Source organism: Nerophis lumbriciformis, linkage group LG19 (genome assembly GCF_033978685.3).
Source record: "Nerophis lumbriciformis linkage group LG19, RoL_Nlum_v2.1, whole genome shotgun sequence".
NCBI classification, from domain to species: domain Eukaryota; kingdom Metazoa; phylum Chordata; class Actinopteri; order Syngnathiformes; family Syngnathidae; genus Nerophis; species Nerophis lumbriciformis.
The window spans coordinates 15,666,625-15,678,049 of NC_084566.2; the positions used below are offsets into that span (position 1 = coordinate 15,666,625).

The 11,425-nt window shown below is 39.3% G+C and overlaps 1 protein-coding gene across 2 annotated transcripts in view; it reads left to right on the forward strand.

Annotated features, from left to right (window-relative positions):
* LOC133618796 (BTB/POZ domain-containing protein KCTD1) overlaps window positions 1–2,217 on the forward strand; it is a 45,010-nt gene extending 42,793 nt beyond the window's left edge. The window contains exon 5 of one of the 2 annotated variants that reach the window (XM_061979517.1): window positions 1–2,217. This exon is cut by the window's left edge and continues 247 nt beyond it. The gene's annotated coding sequence lies outside the window, so the exon portion shown is untranslated. The other variant, XM_061979515.1, reaches the window with a different exon arrangement.
* Window positions 2,218–11,425: the final 9,208 nt, after the last annotated feature.

An 11,425-nucleotide genomic window follows, 5' to 3' on the forward strand; every position in this document is an offset into this window, starting at 1 on the left:
ATGTATTGGTTTTCTTATATAAGAACCATCTTAGAGAATTAAAAAGGAAAAAAAAATAGATGCCAACATTTTTTAATATGGAGATCGTGGGGACATTTGTGATTGTCTTACCCATCAACACAATTGAGAAAGATTTATATATGTTGTATCCCTAAATAAAGTTTGTTTTAAAACTTAGCCTACATTAGGTTGAATATGGTTTGTAACGGTGGAGCAATGAGTGGCAGGGCATCAAACGTGTCACCCGTCACTGCGCTTTGTCGCCTCGCTGGCACGGTGGTTAAGTGTGTGATTATGGCTCGCTGTGGAAAGGTCACCGATGTGTTGCTTACAGTGCCGAATGTCTCAGTTGTCAACAACAATTAGCATCCATTTTCACACTATGTTGAATAATGTGAGACCAATGAAGGATTTTGCTTTAATATTTATTTTTAGTGGTGCAAAGATACAGTTGCACATTTTAATCTAAAGACTAAGTATGATTTATTTTGGGGCTGTCCAAATTTAAAAAACAAAAGTAAGAACATGGGGTCGGATATATTGATAATCATGCCTTACTTGGCATGCTTACTTAGTAGTAATATTTATTGTTCAAATAAGTTATCTCTTTTAATTTAATTGAAACATTCATCTAAATCAGACCAGGGCAAAATACGGGTCACCTGCGGCTCGTTATGATTTTCAATTCGTTCTACATCCATGTAGAATGATCGTAACAATTCACATCTTGTGTTGTTAACACGTGAAACTGGTATCTAAACATGGTGTAGCTCCTCTCCTCCAAATGCAAGTGCTTCTACAGCAGGAATATAAATTCTGTATTCCTACAAAATACAAAATCTGGCAAGACACTTAACGCACTGCAGGTATTTATTTAAATTGTCATTAAAAAGCGTGTTCATGTCCTTTTTGTGCTGAGCCGTTTAAAAAAGCATAATGTTTAAAATGTTTTTTTTAGACCTTAAACATCAAAACTGTCGCCGCCATTATGATGTGCAGTGCTGTTTTTAAATGACCGTAAGTCTTGAATTATAGAAAGTATTTAAATGGTCGAAATGTGCGCTTTTGAGTGTCACGGGTTATTACGGTAATCTATGTCACAGAAGCTCAGACCAGGAACAAAGCTGAGTGGGCGGGGTTTTTTTTCAGAGCAGCCAGCCTCAAGCGCATGTGCCTGAAACAGATTTTTACGTGTCAATATACCATTGTCAGTGTGTATTACACTTGGCCTTCATGTTTTTGCTGTTTTTTAAATTTTGTTTTGTTTTGCAAAAGATACACAACTATAGAGGAGCTGGTCTGAGATGTAAAAGAAGAGCGACGTTCATATGTTGTTAACATTCAGTGTTTTGTTGTTCTTAGTGAATATTGTAAATCCCACTTTCTTTTTTTTAACTTACATTGTGGGTGTCCCATTCAGTAAAACAAATTTAGAATTCCATTCCGTGTTTTTTTAGGTGGTCTGTCATAACTTTTTTAGAACTCTATTGGACATTGTGACTTTTGGTATTAGTGTTCCTGGAAAAAAAGGGACCCAAACACACATACTGTACAGCAGCTAAATGTGTATATATAATTTATACACACATACACAATTGCCCCCTGACACATTTTTTTCTCTCAATGTGGCCCCCGAGTCAAAATATTTGCCCTGGCTCTGATCAAAATGAAATAAAATTTGTATTCATATTTTATATATTTAGTTAATTAAATGAACTATAAAATAATAAATAATACTTTTTTCTTTTAACCGTGGCCCAAGTCCACCTTTGGCGTTTTTCAATGTATTGGGAAAAAAAATAATTGCCCCTTTGGACACTCCTGATTGAATCGCTCATAGGCAACTTTTACTCATCAGCGTCCCCTTCCTTCCCTTCAGGTCAATCATGAGTTTTACACCATCATATGAGAACGCTTTAAGTGTGGCTTTCTTGTTTGCTTTTAAGATGACGCAAATTGCTAAGTAACTGCTAAGTTCTTCCAAATGTGCACATTTTGATATCTGGAATAAGTTTTTCTAAAGCGACGGACCCGACCTAGGAAAAAAAAGAGGAATGTAGCTACAAACAAGCGAAATAAATTTAATGTCAAGTTGTCATGGTGTGTGTTTGTACGTTGCCGCGGGCGAGCATCGTCATTTTTGCGGCATCACAAAGATCGTTGCACTTTTGATAGCATCCTCGTTCTTTCTTTGAAGAAGCAAAACCAAGTTTACCCAGGCAGATGTTGAGTACCTCGGAGGATCCGCGGCTGCTTTGCATCTGGGGGTGGTGGTGACGGCGGGGGCTTCTTTACTTAGTTATAATGAACAGAGCCGACTTCTCCACGCAAGTCCTGTCAGTTGTGCTTCCACACATCCCCCACGGGGCCCAAAAATCCAAAGTGAAATCTCACACAGAGTTCCTGTCATCTTGTCTTCATCCCTTTTGGCAGAATCTCTATTTTCTGTGGCTATCTAGGCTTGATGTTGCTATATGTCTCCCTTTCAGGCCTCCTCTGCCCCAGATTCTCTTTTTGTTGTTGTTGACTGCAGGTGCAGCGGTATGTGGTGCCGCGCGGCATCGCTTTGCTTCCATTATGCCATTCAAAGCCACTGGTCGTAGCCGACTGAGCAGGTATCGTAAGAGCATATCCAACTCGATTTAATGTACATAATGGATGAGAGGAAGTTGTGAGACTGACATTTCAAGCAGAAAGACTCCGGCAGGGTAGCAATAGCTACTTGCATCAAGCCATTCTGCGGACCCGATTTATTTGTTACTAGTTTAAAGATTGTTTGCCGAGTGTTTTGTTGTTTTACTAGAAACATCAGTTCACTTATTTTTATAAGGGCTGTCAATATCGATGTGTATTTCTGGTCTTGTCATCCTCGTTCGGCCAGAAGGGCGACACGGCGGTGCGGCTGGATCAAAAGAGACATCGGAGATGCTTTACTGAACAAAAAGTTGCTTTATTACAAGCGAGCATCATTATACAGTACTGCAGTTCCTTGGAGGAGGTCAGGTCAAGAAAATGATGCACTCCTAACTTGGAGAAGCCAAACCATCAGTTTTTATATTCCTCCTTCCTGTCTCTGGGTGTGTGTTAAGTCAGGAGGGCGCATCCTGACCATAAAAGGAGATGTTCGTGTGTAAGTGTCTGGAAAACAACTGCTTTAAGTCATAATTAAAATGCTGGCATTGAGTTAGTCTTTTCTTAAGGATAGGGTTATCACTTTTGCATTCCAAAGTCCCAATTAGAGCCTCTTTTCCTACGGGAAGTGATCCAATCCACCTGCAAATATATCAAACTAAAGGGCCTTATCTTATTATGTGCTCAAACTGAAATACCACTATTTAATTAAACTTGGTGGTTCGCCTTCTCCAAGTTGGATGTAAATCTTCACCATAAGCAAAATATGATATGAGTTAATTAATTCACTTCAATATCTAATCATGATTAATCGCAGTTTGTTCATAGTTAACTCAAAATTATTATTATCGCAGATAGATATCATTTTTCATCATTATTAAGTGTACCCTAGACTAGGCCTGGGCAATTATTTTTCCTTGGTGGGCCAAATTTAGAGAAAAAAATGTGTCTGGGGGCCGGTATATCTATTTTTAGGAACACTGATACAAAACCTCACAATAATGTCTGATTGAATGCTAAAAACGTTATGACAGACCACCTTAAAAAACAGAATGGAATTTAAATTTTTTTTACTGAATGAGACACCCAGAATGTACATGAAAATAAAGAATGTGGGATTTACAATATTAACTTTGAACGATAAAACACTGAATATTGACAACAAATGAACGTAACACCCCCTCTCGATCGACATATTTTACAATCAAGCGAAACGCAACAAAAATGCAACAAACAGTGAAATATAAACGCGAAGGGTAAACAAAAAAAACACCTACAATCTGATATACTGCACATCATAATGGTGGCTATATTTTCGATCTTAAAGATCTAAAAACATTTTTTGGGAATGTCCGGTGGGCCAGATTGAAAAGCTTAACGGCCCCCGGGCCTTAATTTGCCCAGGTCTGCCCGAGACAGATCATTTGCAATGTTTTATTGCCATGACTAGACAATAAGTTTGCTTTAATTAAACGTTGGTTTTTTTTTAGACAGCTCAGCACAAAAAGGACACAAAACACGCTTTTAATGACAATTTTGTAGGAATACAGAATTTATATTCCTGCTGTAGAAGCACTTGGATTCAGAGGAGAGGAGCTACACCATGTTTAGATACCAGTTGCATGCAATTTTTTTGCTTTAATTAAATGCTTTTTTTAAACATCGTGCTTTTTTAAACAGCTCAGCACAAAAAAAACATAAACACGCTTTATTGACAATTTAAATAAATACATGCAGTGCTTAAGTGTCTTGCCAGATTTTGTATTATTTAGGAATACGAAATTTAAATTCCTGCTGTAGAAGCACTTTCATTCAGAGGAGAGGAGTTACACCATGTTTAGATACCAGTTTCACACAATTAGTTTGCTTTAATTAAATGTTTTTTTAAACATTATGCTTTTTTAAACAGCTTAGCACAAAAAGGACATAAACACGCTTTTAATGACAATTTCAATATATACCTGCAGTGCTTTAGTGTCTTGCCAGATTTTGTATTTTGTAGGAATACAGAATTTATATTACTGCTGTAGAAGCACTTGCATTCAGAGGAGAGGAGCTACACCATGTTTAGATACCAATTTCACACAAATAGTTTGCTTTAATTAAATGTTTTGTTTTTTTATAAACATTATGCTTTTTTTAAACAGCTCAGCACAAAAAGGACATAAACACGCTTTTAATGAAAATTTAAATAAATACCTGCAGTGCATTAGTGTCTTGCCAGATTTTGTATTTTGTAGGAATGCATACATTATATTCCTGCTGTAGAATCACTTGCATTTAGAGGAGAGGAGCTATATCATGTTTAGATACCAGTTTCACACAATTAGTTTGCTTTAATTTTAGGCGTTAATCAAACTGTTTCTTTAAACCTTATGCTTTTTTAAACAGCTCAGCACAAAAAGGACATAAACACGATTTATTGACAATTTAAATAAATACCTGCAGTGCTTAAGTGTCTTGCCAGATTTTGTATTTTGTAGGAATACAGAATTTATATTCCTGCTGTAGAAGCACTTGCATTCAAAGGAGAGGAGCTACACCATGTTTAGATACCAGTTTCACACGTTAACAACACAAGATGTGGATTGTTTCCATCATGATTTGATTGTCAAAGATGTTTGGTAATGTAATCTGTAATATTTTTACCCGAATAAATGCGTCTGATATTCTTTACACTACATGTTGTACAAGTTGATGGTATTCATATCTCTGCATGACAATGTTTTACCTTCTGTATATATTGATAACATGTAATATTTAGCCTGCTAAACATTCTGTAATCAATCAGAACAGGTTATAAACTAATTTACATTGTATTTCAATAAATATCACAGATTACATTACAAAACAAAACGTAAGACAGTTTTTGATGCGGATTTCATACGGATTGCACATGTTTTGACGACATAAAAGTCTCTGATAAAAAATTAATCTAGACTTCCTGCTTATTGTCTTTCTTTTCTGCTGGGCTTTTATTCCTTCTTAGTAACGCAATTTGTTTAAAAGGAATTTATATTTAACGCATTACCACCTCAATGACTTTGACAACCCTCAATTTTATGCACCATCATTTCCGCACTATATGTTGCTAATGTTTTCTCAAGCTGTATACAATGGTGCGGCTAATTGATGTATTTTTCAAGTTTCACAACCTCCACGTTCTGCCAATAAATTTTGCCTTGTCACTTCAGACCAGTGATATTCCTGAACCGGTCACGGTGGACCAATTAAATTGTTCGTTTTAAATCAAACACACTCACACAATCATTCAATCAGCCATTTAGCACATTGCGCACTCACCCTCGTCATGAAGAAGACGTAACAAAATGCGCACAAGGCAGCCACACAGCCAAAGACGACCAACCTGGCCATGGAAAAAGGATAACAGCCGCTGCATGGAATGGTAATCCACCACCAGTAACGGGCCCCGTAAGGCTGTGAAGAAACGCGCCGAAGAGGAAATAGGGAAAATAAGAGCGCAGGGCAGGAAAAAGAACTAAAGCACAAGAGAACACAAGAACATGACAAGGTCAAATGATGACGAATACATTTACATGAAAATGTTGTCATATTACGAGAGAAAATGTGTAATGTTGGGAGAAAAACAGTTACAAGAATGTAATAAAACTTTCAAGAAAAAACGGTGCAGTTTTACCAAAAGTTGCAAAGTTGTGAGAATAAAATGTAAATATGTTACTGTCATGATCTCACCTGATGGTTATTCTTACTTCCTGCATTTCGTATTGTTTCCCATCCAGCACTCTTATTTTCTGTCCCACTTCCTAGTTGCCTCCATTTACCACCACTCCTTTAGTTTGAGCGCTGGCTCCCTCACCTGTTCCTAGTTGGCAATCAGGACTCACCTTCCATCCATCTTCTTCCGCTTATCCGAGGTCGGGTCGCGGGGGCAACAGCCTAAGCAGGGAAGCCCAGACTTCCCTCTCCCCAGCCACTTCGTCCAGCTCTTCCTGTGGGACCCCGAGGCGTTCCCAGGCCAGCCGGGAGACATAGTCTTCCCAACGTGTCCTGGGTCTTCCCCGTGGCCTCCTACCGGTCGGACGTGCCCTAAACACCTCCCTAGGGAGGCGTTCGGGTGGCATCCTGACCAGATGCCCAAACCACCTCATCTGGCTCCTCTCGATGTGGAGGAGCAGCGGCTTTACTTTGAGCTCCTCCCGGATGGCAGAGCTTCTCACCCTATCTCTAAGGGAGAGCCCCGCCACCCGGCGGAGGAAACTCATTTCGGCCGCTTGTACCCGTGATCTTGTCCTTTCGGTCATAACCCAAAGCTCATGACCATAGGTGAGGATGGGAACGTAGATCGACCGGTAAATTGAGAGCTTTGCCTTCCGGCTCAGCTCCTTCTTCACCACAACGGATCGATACAGCGTCCGCATTACTGAAGACGCCGCACCGATCCGCCTGTCGATCTCACGATCCACTCTTCCCTCACTCGTGAACAAGACTCCGAGGTACTTGAACTCCTCCACTTGGGGCAAGATCTCCTCCCCAACCCGGAGATGGCACTCCACCCTTTTCCGGGCAAGAACCAAGGACTCACCTGTCCCTGATAATCAGGGTGCTTCTTATGCCACTCCCTGGACAGGGTTGGATCATTTGCAGTGTTCTACTTTGCTAGTTGTGCTGTACACTCCCGAGACCTGCTTGCCCGTTGTGCCAACCCTGCTTCTGTTCTTCATGCACTGTCCCTAATAAAGAGGCCTCTTACCTGCACTTAGCCTGCCGTCTTCGTATTCTAAGGTCCAGACTAGGGTTGTACGGTATACCGGTACTAGTATAGTATCACGGTACTAATGAATTAAAAAAATGCTACTATACTCTGTTTGAAAAGAACCGGTTCCCCATTCTTTAACCGGCATGACGGCGCGTCGTCAAGTCATGACATTGCTGGTTTTACGAGCAGAGGAGCATGTTCGGCAGCGCACAATTACGGAGTACTTACAAGCAGACACAGTGTAAAAACAGAAACGGACGCATTTTGGCCTAAAAACTAAAGATAAAGGTGAAGCTATAACACTGAAACGCCCTCAGGAAGAGGTGCTTTAAGACATGGCTAGCTAGCAGCTAACATCCATCCGCAGAAAAAAGTAAGTTTCTTTCAAGTATCATCCCTGCAGGACGAGGAATAGCTAAACATGCTTCACTACACACCGTAGGAGGATACAATAGATCACCGGCGTCACCGCTAACAAAAGATAGCGCTCCTGAATGTAAACAAATGCCATGGGTGGATCTACACCCGACATCCACTGCAATGATACCAAGTACAATAGTGTTATCTAGTCGATACTACTAGGATTACATCGATATTTTTTATCGACACAAAATATTTAAAAAAAATTCATATTATGTTTATAAACTCAGGAAATACATCCCTGGACACATGAGAACTTAAAATATGACCAATGTATGATTCTATAACTACTTGGTATCGGATCGATACCTAAATTTGTGGTATCATCCAAAACTAATGTAAAGTATCCAAACAACAGAAGAATAAGTGATTATTACATTTTAACAGAAGTGTAGATAGAACATGTTGAAACGGAAAATAAATGAACAAATGGATTAATAATCAATTTTACAGCTTGTCCTTTATAATTTTGACAAAATAATAGAATGATAAATGACACAATATGTTACTGCATATGTCAGCAGACTAATTAGGAGACTTTGTTTGCTTACTTACTACTAAAAGACAAGTTGTCTAGTATGTTCACTATTTTATTTAAGGATAAACTTGCAATAAGAAACATATGTTTAACGTACCCTGAGATTTTTTGTTAAAATAAAGCCAATAATGCAATTTGTTTTGGGGTCCCCTATATTTAGAAAAGTATCGAAATACATTTTGGTACCGATACCGGTAACAAAATATTGGTATCGGGACAACCCCAATCCAGACAAACAGTAGAACGTGACAGTTACGGGGGGGAAAGCCAGAATATTCTGAAAGAGAAAAAGACTTGTTGAATGAGAAGAAAAAAGTTGGAGTAATCTCATAAAATGCTACGAAAATAGCATTGTCATTTTAAGATAAGAAAGTCCTAATGTGAAGAGTCAGTCAAGAAAAAGTTATCATTATCATTATCCCAGAAAATGTTTTTAAACAGTAACGTTAGCTCTGAGGCTGGCTCTAACTGGCTTGTCCACATACTATGTTACTCCCTCCGAGGTCTTAATCAACGCTCAAGTTGTTCGTTTTTCTCACACAAACATTTATTTCAGCCACGCCTTCTTCTCCTTAACAATGATGCCAAAATAATGCCAAAATAATGCCGTCAGAACTAATAAATAAGAAAAACAGAACTTACAATTAGTCCGACAAGTTTCTTTTCAAGCCGAGACTCCATGAACCTCTTCCATCAAATGCTTGAAGTCTAATGTTGTTTCCCTTAATCCGTCACATATTAATTGTCCCCCCAACAATGTGACCAAACCGGAACAAAAATAATATGTTCCCCTCCAATTTACATGGGTTTTGTAACAAAAATAAAGTTAACATATACTTGCATGAATTAACCAAAGGAAATAAATTTTTAATCACATTATGTGTAAATATGAACTTATATTTATACATCGTATTTCTTTATTCTAACCAACTATGAAATTACATAACATATTACTTTGTATATACAATGTGCTTCTGTCATCAGCTACACTGTATATTAGGGGTGTGGGAAAAAATCGATTCGAATTCGAATCGCTATTCTCACGTTGTGCGATTCAGAATCGATTCTCATTTTTTAAAATTATTTATTTTTTATTTTTATTTTTTATTTTATTTAAAAAATATATTTTTTTTTTTAATTAATCAATCCAACAAAACAATACACAGCAATACCATAACAATGCAATCCAATTCTAAAACCAAACCCGACCCAGCAACACAGAACTGCAATAAACAGAGCAATTGAGAGGAGACACAAACACGACACAGAACAAACCAAAAGTAGTGAAACAAAAATGAATATTATCAACAACAGTATCAATATTAGTTACAATTTCAACATAGTGATTAAAAATCCCTCATTGACATTTTCATTAGACATTTATAAAAATAAAAATAAATGAACAATAGTGTCACAGTGGCTTAATAGTCCTGACAATATAGCACAAAAACAGACGTAAATACCACTGCATTCCATTTCTATTGTATTATAATTATCACTAATAAAGATTTATTGTTGAATTTTCTGTTTGAGTGTTAGTCCTGACAATATAGCACAAAAACAGACGTAAATAGCATGTTCCTAAACAGTTCCCTAAACGTTCTAGCCAAACGTTCATGGCTAATGTTCTGCTAACCAAGCAAGAACTCCACAACCTCACGTTCTTTGAACGTTACAAACTAACGTTCCCATAACAATGCCACTACGTTCTCCTAACGTTCACATAACGTTCACTTGTTACCTAGGTTACACTTGCATCGCATCTCATAAGCTTGACAACACACTGTGTCCAATATTTTCACAAAGATAAAATAAGTCATATTTTTAGTTCATTTAATAGTTAAAACAAATTTACATTATTGCAATCAGTTGATAAAACATTGTCCTTTACAATTATAAAAGCTTTTTACAAAAATCTACTCCTCTGCTTGCATGTCAGCAGACTGGGGTGGATCCTGCTGAAATCCTATGTATTGAATGAATAGAGAATTGTTTTGAATCGGGAAAATATCGTTTTTGAATCGAGAATCGCGTTGAATCGAAAAAAATCGATTTTGAATCGAATCGTGACCCCAAGAATCGATATTGAATCGAATCGTGGGACACCCAAAGATTCGCAACCCTACTGTATATCTATGTCAGCAAAGACATTTGCCCAGCCTTCCGCACGAATGCAGCTGGGATAGGCTCCAGCACCACAAGCGGTAGAAAATAAATAGATGGATGGATAGAAACTACTCGTACTTGTAATAGATTTTTGCTACAATTATGACATAATGTTGCTTTAAAATGGGATGAGAATCAGCACCTCCAAGTCCGAGTCCATGGTTCTCGCCCGGAAAAGGGTGGAGTGCCATCTCAGGGTTGGGGAGGAGACCCTGCCCCAAGTGGGGGAGTTCAAGTACCGAGGAGTCTTGTTCACGAGTGAGGGAAGAGTGGATCGTGAGATTGACAGGCGGATCGGTGCAGCGTCTTCAGTAATGCGGACGCTGTATCGATCCGTTGTGGTGAAGAAGGAGCTGAGCCGGAAGGCAAAGCTCTTAATTTACCGGTCGATCTATGTTCCCATCCTCACCTATGGTCATGAGCTTTGGGTTATGACCGAAAGGACAAGATCACGGGTACAAGCGGCCAAAATGAGTTTCCTCCTCCGGGTGGCGGGGCTCTCCCTTAGAGATAGGGTGAGAAACTCTGCCATCCGGGGGGAGCTCAAAGTAAAGCCGCTGCTCCTCCACATCGAGAGGAGCCAGATGAGGTGGTTTGGGCATCTGGTCAGGATGCCACCCGAACGCCTCCCTGGGAGGTGTTTCGGGCACGTACAACCGGTAGGAGGCCACGGGGAAGACCCAGGACACGTTGGGAAGACTATGTCTCCCGGCTGGCCTGGGAACACCTCGGGATCCCCCGGGAAGAGCTGGACGAAGTGGCTGGGGAGAGGAAAGTCTGGGCTTCCCTGCTTAGGCTGCTGCCCCCGCGACCAGACCTCGGATAAGCGGAAGAAGATAGCTGGATGGATGGATAGGTTGCTTTAAAATCACTGTCAATTGCCTACCATGGCCTACGCAACTTTGTGGACTCACTCGTTTTTGTAAAGGATT